General features: G+C 34.5%; 1 protein-coding gene across 1 annotated transcript in view; it reads left to right on the top strand.

Moving 5' to 3' along the window:
• Positions 1 to 9,416, top strand: part of snai1b (snail family zinc finger 1b) — a 478,512-nt gene that overhangs the window by 156,461 nt on the left and 312,635 nt on the right. The gene's annotated exons all lie outside the window — the stretch shown is intronic.

The raw sequence follows: 9,416 nt of genomic DNA, 5'->3' as shown, positions 1-9,416 counted from the left end.
ACAGCATCACCAGCTTCACTCATTATTAACCAGACTGACCTTATTTTTGTCACACGTCTACAGAAGCTCTTATTTAGATTTACAGAGGATCAGAAGTTGTTGTTTTAGTGGTTAAAATGACGCTACCATCATGGAGATCAGCATTTGCTTTAGTTTAGTTCTTGACCCTTCAGTTTTTGGGTTAGATCTCTGTTTAACTGTATGTGTGATGTTGTAAAACAGAGTGGTCAATGCTTTACATTATGCACATTTTAATTGACTTTTTATGTTGAGATGTTTATTGTGAGATGATTTGATTACATCCAGGATAACTTTTTCTCAATTTAGGCATTTAAATAACCATAATCAATCCTGTGAAACTTCAGCAGTGAAAAAAAAAAAACTATGATGTAATAGTAAAGAATAAGTAAACACCACTATTACTCAGAGACACACAGACATCAAGTACCAGCATATGAATCTCAACAATGGTGACAATCAACAAAATGCTTCATGCTGCAATGCATGCTGGGTAACAACACAGTAAAAACTCCCATCATGCACTGCAGTATGAATAATTATTGTCACCACTGTTGAGGATCATATGATAAGTGTTCATGTCTAAAATCCTGAGTAGATGCATCTTTTTTTTTTTTTTTTTCCCAAAACTGAAGCTTTATGTTTGTTTATGTTTATGATTGTTTAAGAGGACCTTTTTTCAGCAATATGCCCATCAATAAACCAAAGAGAGAGATCGCTTCATAATGTTCACAAAAATGAGCTATAAGCAGAAAGTGTAAAATGATCTGTTGCTTCAAACATTTGATTCAGCAATACATAAATGTTTGATGTGAAACAAATTATTGTAAGTTATTAAAAGGGCCAAGAGACAAACTAAAGCAAACCTTGACCACAATTATGGTGGCATTATGTTTTTTTTTTTTTTTTTTTTTTTTTTTTTTTTATTATTATTATTATTATTACAATTAATCCAGTCTGGTTAGTTATGAGTGAAGCTGGTGATGCTGTTTGTGGAGTTGTTTAATCAGATTTTGAGAGATTTAATGTCTTATTTTATTTCAGTTGATTTAATCTGTGGCTGAAGTCAGTTGTAGTTCTTGTGTTTCTCTGTTCTTTAGTGATTCTGCTTGTTAACAGCAGGTGTTCATCACTAATGCTCAATCAGCTTTTAATTGATCACTTAATTATCTCTTTAACTTTAACTCTGCTTCAGTGTTAATTTAACTGTTTAGAGAGGGACCAAATGTTCTCTGACTAGAGTTAATTTTACTCTGTGAATTTTACTGTGTAGTCTTCAAACAAAAACAACTATATGCCCTTACAAGGCCAAATATGACTAGCCTTTGTCTTGTGAAAACTGATGACTACTCTTTTTCATGTGGTGATACAAACATTGGTTTGTTTGCCAAACTCTGAGCTTGTGTTTGTCCAAAGTAGACACTGAGGCTACAGAGGCTTCATTTATCTTGGTGACTATTAAGATAACAGCACTACGTGCAGATGATGTTCCACATATCATGTCACATTGTACTATAATTTATATCATGTGAGAGACACAGAATCATATCTTACTTTGGCTGATTTCTACATTACCAAATGCATCTCATGCTGCTCTAAATATAAAACTTGTTCTCTTTTGTATTGTCTTACCCCCCATTCCATACATATTTCCCATACATTTCTATAAGACTTTCACTAACAAAGGAAAATGTAAAGCGTTAAATGAACCAATGATCAACCACTTCTCCAAAATAGCTCAGATGTGAACCTCATGAGCTTTTAGTTGGCAAACATATGAAAGAGACAGACCACAGCTGTAACAATAGAAGAAGAAATCTATACAATGCTCTGATCCCTAGATATGGGTTTGACCCCCTTTTTTTTGGTTCTGGAGGGCCACTGTGCTGCAGAGTTTAGCTTTAACTTGCCTCAGCACACCTGCCTGGACGTTTCTAGTATGCCTAGTAAGACCTTGATTAGTGGGTTCAGGTGTGTTAAACTGGGTTGGAGCTGAACTCTTCAGGACAGTGGCCCTCCAGGAACTGGACTGTACACCCCTGATATATAGAAAATATATTAGGTCAAAGAGTTTCAGCTAACAAAAAAGTTTGGGAATCCCTGTATTACATGTTAATACGAAATTAAGTGAATTTGTGTACTTCTCCATTTTCTGACTAGTAGGTGGTCAGTGTGTTCAACTGCACAAATCTAGAAAACATTGTGAGGCTTTTTTAGAAAAAACAAGAAAAAAAAGTAAATGATAAAAAAGCAAAATTACGGAGATTTAATAAACCACAACCCCAAGTCCAGGAAAGCTGGCACGTTTTGTGAAATGCCAAAAAATCAAGAATATAAATCAAGAATATTTGTTCTTTATCTTTTAACTAGTACAAAGAAAAGTACAAAGAAAAAAAATCAAATGTTTTCAGTGGCCAACATTTAATTTATATTCTGTAAATATAAGCACATTTTGATTTTCATGGCTGCAACACACTCCAAAAATGTTGGGACAGAGGCATTTTTAACACTGTGCCACATCAACTTTCCTTTTAATTACAATGTTTAATTGTTTGGGAATTGAGGATACTAATACTTCAAGTTTTGCAAGCAAAATTGTTGTCCAATCTGGCTTGATAAAAAAAAAAAACTCCAGATGTTCAGCGGTCTGTGATTGTTGTTGTCTGATTCTCCTTTTCATGACTGGTCATACATTTTTAACTGGAGACAGATCTGGACTGCAGGCAGGCCAGTCTAGCACATTCAGTCTGTGTCTACGAAACAATGCTGCTGTAGCACATGCGGAATGAAACCTGTCATCGTCTTGATCTAATAACCATAGACTTCCCATAAAAAACATCATCATGATGACAGTATTTGTGTCTGTACAATCCCAATACATGCCTCCATTGGTACCTTCGCACATATTCCAGTCACCAATGCCGTTTGCTCTGCTGCACCATGACAGTCATTTGCGTTTGCATCTATCACTGATAAAAGCCTGGATGGTCCCTTTGTTCTTTGGTACTGAGAACTCAGCGTCCATTTTTCCCAGAAACAGTCTGAAACGTGGACTCATCTGACCACAGCACACATTTCCATCGTCTAAGATGAGCTCTGGCCCAGAGAACCCCATGGTATCACTGCATAGAATTGATGTATAGCTTTCTGCTGAAGTAACAGAAATTCAAGTTGCATTTATTGATGCAGCTGCAGAAAGTGTTAAGTGACAGCAGTTTTCCAAAGCACTCTTGAGCCCATGTGGCTATAATTAACACAGCAGCATGATATTTTCTTATGCAATGCCATCTGAGGGCTCAAAGGTCATCCACATTAATCTGAGGTGTCTTGCCTTGCCCTACACAAACTGACATTTCTCTGGATTCCCTGAATCTTTTGTCATTAAATTTGCCACAAAGTGATGAGACATGATCCAACTTCGCTATAGCAAGGACTGAAATGCTCCTTTTATTCCCAAGCCTGATATCCTCACCTGTTTCTATTTCACCTGCTTACTGTGAACTGTTTCAGAACAGTTTAATTTGGATATTCTATAACCTTTTCACTTTTATTTTGTCTTTGGCCCAACTTTTTGGAGTGTGTTGCAGCCATGAAAATCAAAATCGGGTTATATTTACAAAATAAAATTAAAAGTTGGCCACTGAAAACATTGGAAATTTTTTCTTTGTACTTTAGCCAATTAAATAAAGGTGAAAGAGTATGAACAAATAACATATTCTTGATTTTGACATTTCATGAAATGGCACAAGATTTCTGGAATTGGGGTTGTATGAAATATTTACTGCCATTGTATAAATATGACTTAATCATGCAAAGATTATGACTAATTTAATAGCAATATAAAAAGCAATATAATTAAAGTTACAAGTACTTTGCAATCTGATTATGTAATCCAGATGACATTTAATCAGTCACTACCCAGCATAATGTCATTAGCATAAATGGTCAGGATGAAAGTTTAATGCTTAAAGTTTGGGGTCTGTTCTAATCTCTAACTGTAGATATGATCATTGGTAGGTTAAATTCTTCTTTTGCGTTTATAGACATCTGTATAAATACCATCAGCCATCTTAAAGCTGTTTAACCCATGATGCTTTTCTTCTTGTCTCTCTGCCAGCATACTCAAACTTTATTTAAGCTTGTTAAAAATAATTATGCTGATTAAAATAAATGTCTGTGGTTGACACCCAAAAAAGGGTGTGTACATGAAACTAGGAATTTGTGAGAAGTATTTTGGCTTTTTTTTTTTCTTCCAAGAAATATATAGATAAACTAGTGACTTTCAGAGAAATGTTCCCTAGTGTGTTGTAAAATAATTTTCTGGCAGTATCCACAATAGTGTTGTGCTAGATTTATACTGTAAAGCATATGAAGATAAGATAGATAGATAGATGCAGCTGTGAAGCACAAACAGAAGTGGAAAACGGTGACACATCACTGGCAGTGTTATCATCAGAGTCATTTGCAGCCCATATAAACATGTGGTTATCACAGACAGTATTGATATGTGTGTGTGAATTTAAGTAGAGCTTGAAAGAGTGTACTGTACATGCACATGCATATATGCATGCATACTGGTGTGTACATATTTATTTGTGTTTCTGTAGGGTTGTCTGAGCATGTGTGTGTGCTTGCACACTATTTGGCAGGTGTTGGATCTGTTTATTAAGCTGAACTCTTGATCAGTCCCATATGCGAAATCTCTGTAGCTGAAACATCACCACCATGGCTGGAAAACTCAAGCAAATTACCAATGCACAGCAATCATCAGAAACATACTAAATACCAGAAAGTGCCAGTCATTTGAGACAAAGCAAAACAAGACTATTGTGAGACTATTTTAATGAGACTACTTATGAGACTATTGTGATAAACAGATGACAACCCTTACCAAAAAGAAGTATACTTCAAATTTATTTCATTAAGTATTCTTAAGTAAAGTTCAAGTATATTATTATGTATACTTCATGTAGTAAGTTTACAAATGTCAGTGTACTAGTAGTATACTTGTAAGTGTACTGTTTCAGTACTTCTTGGGACTAAATTGGCCCACTTTCTAGTATATAGAAGTATACATTTAAGTGTATAGTTTTTATCTATGTTTTAGTTTGTACTGCAACTATACTAAAAGTTGTGTTTTGGAAAAGAAGATGTGTAATAGCGCCTCTTACCATGTAACAATGAAAACATGGATTCTCTGAGAACAATATTGCTCTGGACTTTTTCTAAATAAGTCTTTTTAAGTATATTTCTGAGAAATTCACAAAGCACATTTCTGAGAAGTACATAAAAAATAGACTAAAAGCATATTTTCCAATTTTAAAGTTTAAAAGAAGTATAGCACACTTGAATATACAAGCATGAAATTGGGAAGACTATCTGCAAGAAAATAAGTGCTTCCTGTAAAATATTTTTTAAATATTTTAAAAAATATTTAAAAATTAAATATTTATTCTTTACAAACCAATGATGATTCATCCATTCCCTAAGTTGTCATTATTTCCCATTTCATTCCAAACCCTTTTGTGGAACATGGAGGAGAAATTTTAAAGAATGTTCACACAGCTCTTTTCCACTCAACAGTAGTCATTATGTTTGTTAAAAATGACAAAAACTTCGAACAATTGTTTCTTCACAACCTGCTGAATATTTTTAATATAACAATACTTGAATAACTATTTTATTTTAATTCTGTTGATTGGCAATTTCAGTCTTTCAGTCTGTATTTCTTTTATTTGCACCTCACCAGAAGATGCTCCTGTTTGCTGCTGATCAGAGATCGGTTGTTTTGTTTCCCTCATCACGTGAGATTTCATGAAGAGATCTAGTCCCAGAAAAAATGGAATGAGTTTAGTAATCAACAAACAATTCAGAGAGTTCAGTGTCCTTTCTGTTTAGAGCATTCATGGATTAGAAAGATTGTGGTTAATTTATCATGAATTTTTAGGACAGGCTTTTCTAGCACTTTCCCACATTCAGTATAAACAATTTAAATAAACATATAAATGAAAATCTGACTAATCAAAACAATGCATTAAAGCAATTTCCGTCACATAAAGTGATACACACATGCATCCACAAACACAAACATCTGTCAAATCCATTCCTCCTCTTAAACTGTCCAGATGTCAATAGAGGTCCTTTTTGACACTGAGATGGCCTAGTTTACCTGAATTCACCCTGAATTTGGAAAATGAGCTGCTTCAGGGATAGTGCTCAAATGGTTTTGCATCAGGACCCAGACTTCAACTTCAACATCCGCTGATGTCCCAACACAATGGACCCACCAAAATTGTTGATACTGCACAAAAATTAAACAGTTGCTTCATGCTCTTGGCAGCCTGCATAAAACAGTTCACTGCACAAAACACATTGTGGTCTATATAAATCATATTCATTCCAAATGTGACCTGAAATGTATTGTAATCTGAGTTGTATTCTTTTGCTGTCCTAATTATGCATGATTTTATGGTTAGTTGGCTTGTATTATTTGCGTTTCACATTGTTTTCGCCGGCTGTCCTCGACTGTATCAGAACAGATCTGCCAACCATTTATGGTTTGTGACCCCACCAGTTGACAACCACTGGTCTATAAGAACAACACAATAAGTAAGTACATGTGAAGGCACATAAACACACAGACAGGAACGCTCTCTCACGCCTGGATGCCTTCAAGCCAAAGAATATGAGTCTGTGCAGAGACAGACAAACAATAAATCAAAGAGCGCGAAAATGAGGGGGTGAGAGCTGAATGTGGTGAGTCAATCCCACAGTGCAGCTCAGCTGGTGGGTCGACCTCAACCAGTGCAGTTCACGGTAATATTAGCCTAAGAAAGTTCCATGTTTTAAATTTTAAGTCATCACCTTTTTTTCACTACAATAGAGATTGCGTCAATGTCACTAAAATAATCATTTAGAACAGGTCAGTTTAGACCAATAACAACGTGAAGTTTATCAGTTTGAAACTAGGTCAGTTAAGCTATGAGCAATTCTATAAAAGACAGCAGTGTGATTACTTAGTTCAAATCAGCTCTACATTGATTCAGTTTAGTTCAGTACCAGTATCAATGTTGCAAACTGTGATATAGCTGTACTGTAGCTCTACAGAAGACGGTAGTGTCATCATCCAGCTTAATTTAGTTCAGGTTTTGTGTCTATTCCCTTAACAAAAAGAAGTATACTTCAAGTTTATTTTATGAAGTATACTTCAGTAAAGTTCAAGTATATTTTTAAGTATACTTTATGTAGTAAGTATACAAATATCAGTGTACTAGTAGTATACTTTTAAGTGTACTATTTTAATACTCCTTGGGACTAAATTGGCCCACTTTCTAGTATATAAAGATATACTTTAAATATACTTTACGTATAACAGTAGTAAACTACTGTAGTAGTAAACAGTAGTTTTCAGTTTGTACTGCAAGTATACGAAAAGTGAACTTATAGGTATACCGATAGTTTACTAATTAAATACTTTTTTATGCATTTTAGTGCACTTTGAAGTATAGTCCAAGTAAACTAGTAGTTTAGTAATTTTATACTGCAAGTTTACTCATACTCATTTTTCTGTGAACTTTACATCATACTTTAAGTATACTACTATGTCCCTATTTAGGTATTAATTTGTATATATTTTGTTATATGAATATCTGAACATACAAATCATTACAAATAAATTAGCCTAATATGTAGACAATGCCGTCTACAATGTAAAGCATTTTACAAAACTAAAACATCCAGAAAATGGATACAAGTAGCTGAAAAGAACCTAGGCCTCAAAACTACATACACAACCCTCAAGAATGGTGGCAATCAGCAAATATTAAAAAGATGAGGTCTTTACATCACAGTACATCAAATAACTAACAATAATGACAAAACGACAACAAAAAGTTTAAATGAAGTCAGCAAACAGCAAAACAATAATCCTATAACAGTAACTGGATAATTTATTTATGTTGCAATGCATGCTGGGAACTTACAAAGCCTTAGAATTTCAACAGCATGAATTTCTTGAAGCATTTGGGGTAATTTTGTTGGTCTGACAAGGGTTTTTATATAGTTTCAAGAAAATAGCATTTTTTAGTATTTGAGACTGTTTCGTAAAATGGAAAATATGTATTTGCATTTTTTTACAGTGTGGAAGCCTCTTTTTTGGTTTCTTCTTCACTTGTGTTTTGGAAATTCTGTACAGAAGATGTGTAATAGCATCTCTAGTATATAAAAATGACAACACAGATTCTCAGAGCACAAGTATAGCCCTGAGTATATTTGTATAGTATATTTAGTATAAGTATATTGATAATGTATTTACTATAAGTATAGTATATTTAGACTTTTTCTAAGTATAAGTCAAGTATATTTAAATGTCATTTTAAGTATATTTCTGATAAGCATATAAAGCACATTTCTGAGAAATACATAAAAGGTAGACTGAAAGTATACTTTCCTGTTTTTAGTTTAAAAGAAGTATACTAATAGCACACTTGAATAAACTTCTTTTTCGTAAGGGTTGTTGAAAAGAAAGGACTACATGGGCCTCAAACTGAATAAACAGAGAGGGCCCTGCTGAAAAATCCAGAATTGCTGGTCACCAGCATAAGGTATGTTTTGCACACTGGGACCAGCATGGGATGCTGGTTTCTGGTTTGCTGGATTCCAGCATGGGATGCTAGTTTGCTGGCCTCTAGCACGGTATAAACAGGTGTGCTGGTGGAGCAGCATAAGGTATGTTTTGCATTCTGGTACCAGCTTGGGATGCTGGTGAGCAGGTGGACCAGCATTTTGTTGACTTTTAGGTGCAGGTATGATCCCCGCAAACCACAACAAAACTTGTGTGTTACATATCACATTTATTTAGAAACTGGTTTGTGTTTGTAGTTAAAGTCCAAGACAATTTTCCAAATTAATTTTAATAAATTAATAATTTAATTTAATAAATTATTTAATAAAGAAAAATGTTCCTGATTACGTTTACACAGTAATAGCCAGTGGTCACATGGTCCGATCTATAGAGATTAAAAGTAACACTATAGCAGTGTTGTAGTTAGTGAAATAAAGTAGATTCACTCTACAAGTGATGATTAAACAACTGCAAAAACAGAATTATTATTTTTTTTTTTACTTTTATTCAAAAACAGTGCAACACTTGCATACAGACAGCTAGCCTACTGACACTCAACCCTGCAAGACCATGCTGGTGAACAACATCACCAGCTCCATTTTGTTTGAAAACAGCATGAATATGCTGGTCCACCAGATAGACCAACACTATACCAGCATAAACCAGCTTGGACCAGCACTATACCAGCAAAAACTAGCACTAAACCAGCCTGGACCATCACTATTCCAGCATTATACCAGCATAAAGCAGCAGTTCATGCTGTTCCATACTCTTT

The sequence above is a fragment of the Labeo rohita genome, chromosome 23 (genome assembly GCF_022985175.1).
Source record: "Labeo rohita strain BAU-BD-2019 chromosome 23, IGBB_LRoh.1.0, whole genome shotgun sequence".
Taxonomy (NCBI): Eukaryota; Metazoa; Chordata; class Actinopteri; order Cypriniformes; family Cyprinidae; genus Labeo; species Labeo rohita.
Note: the sequence above shows the minus strand (reverse complement) of the source record. Positions and strands in the feature narration are given on the sequence as shown.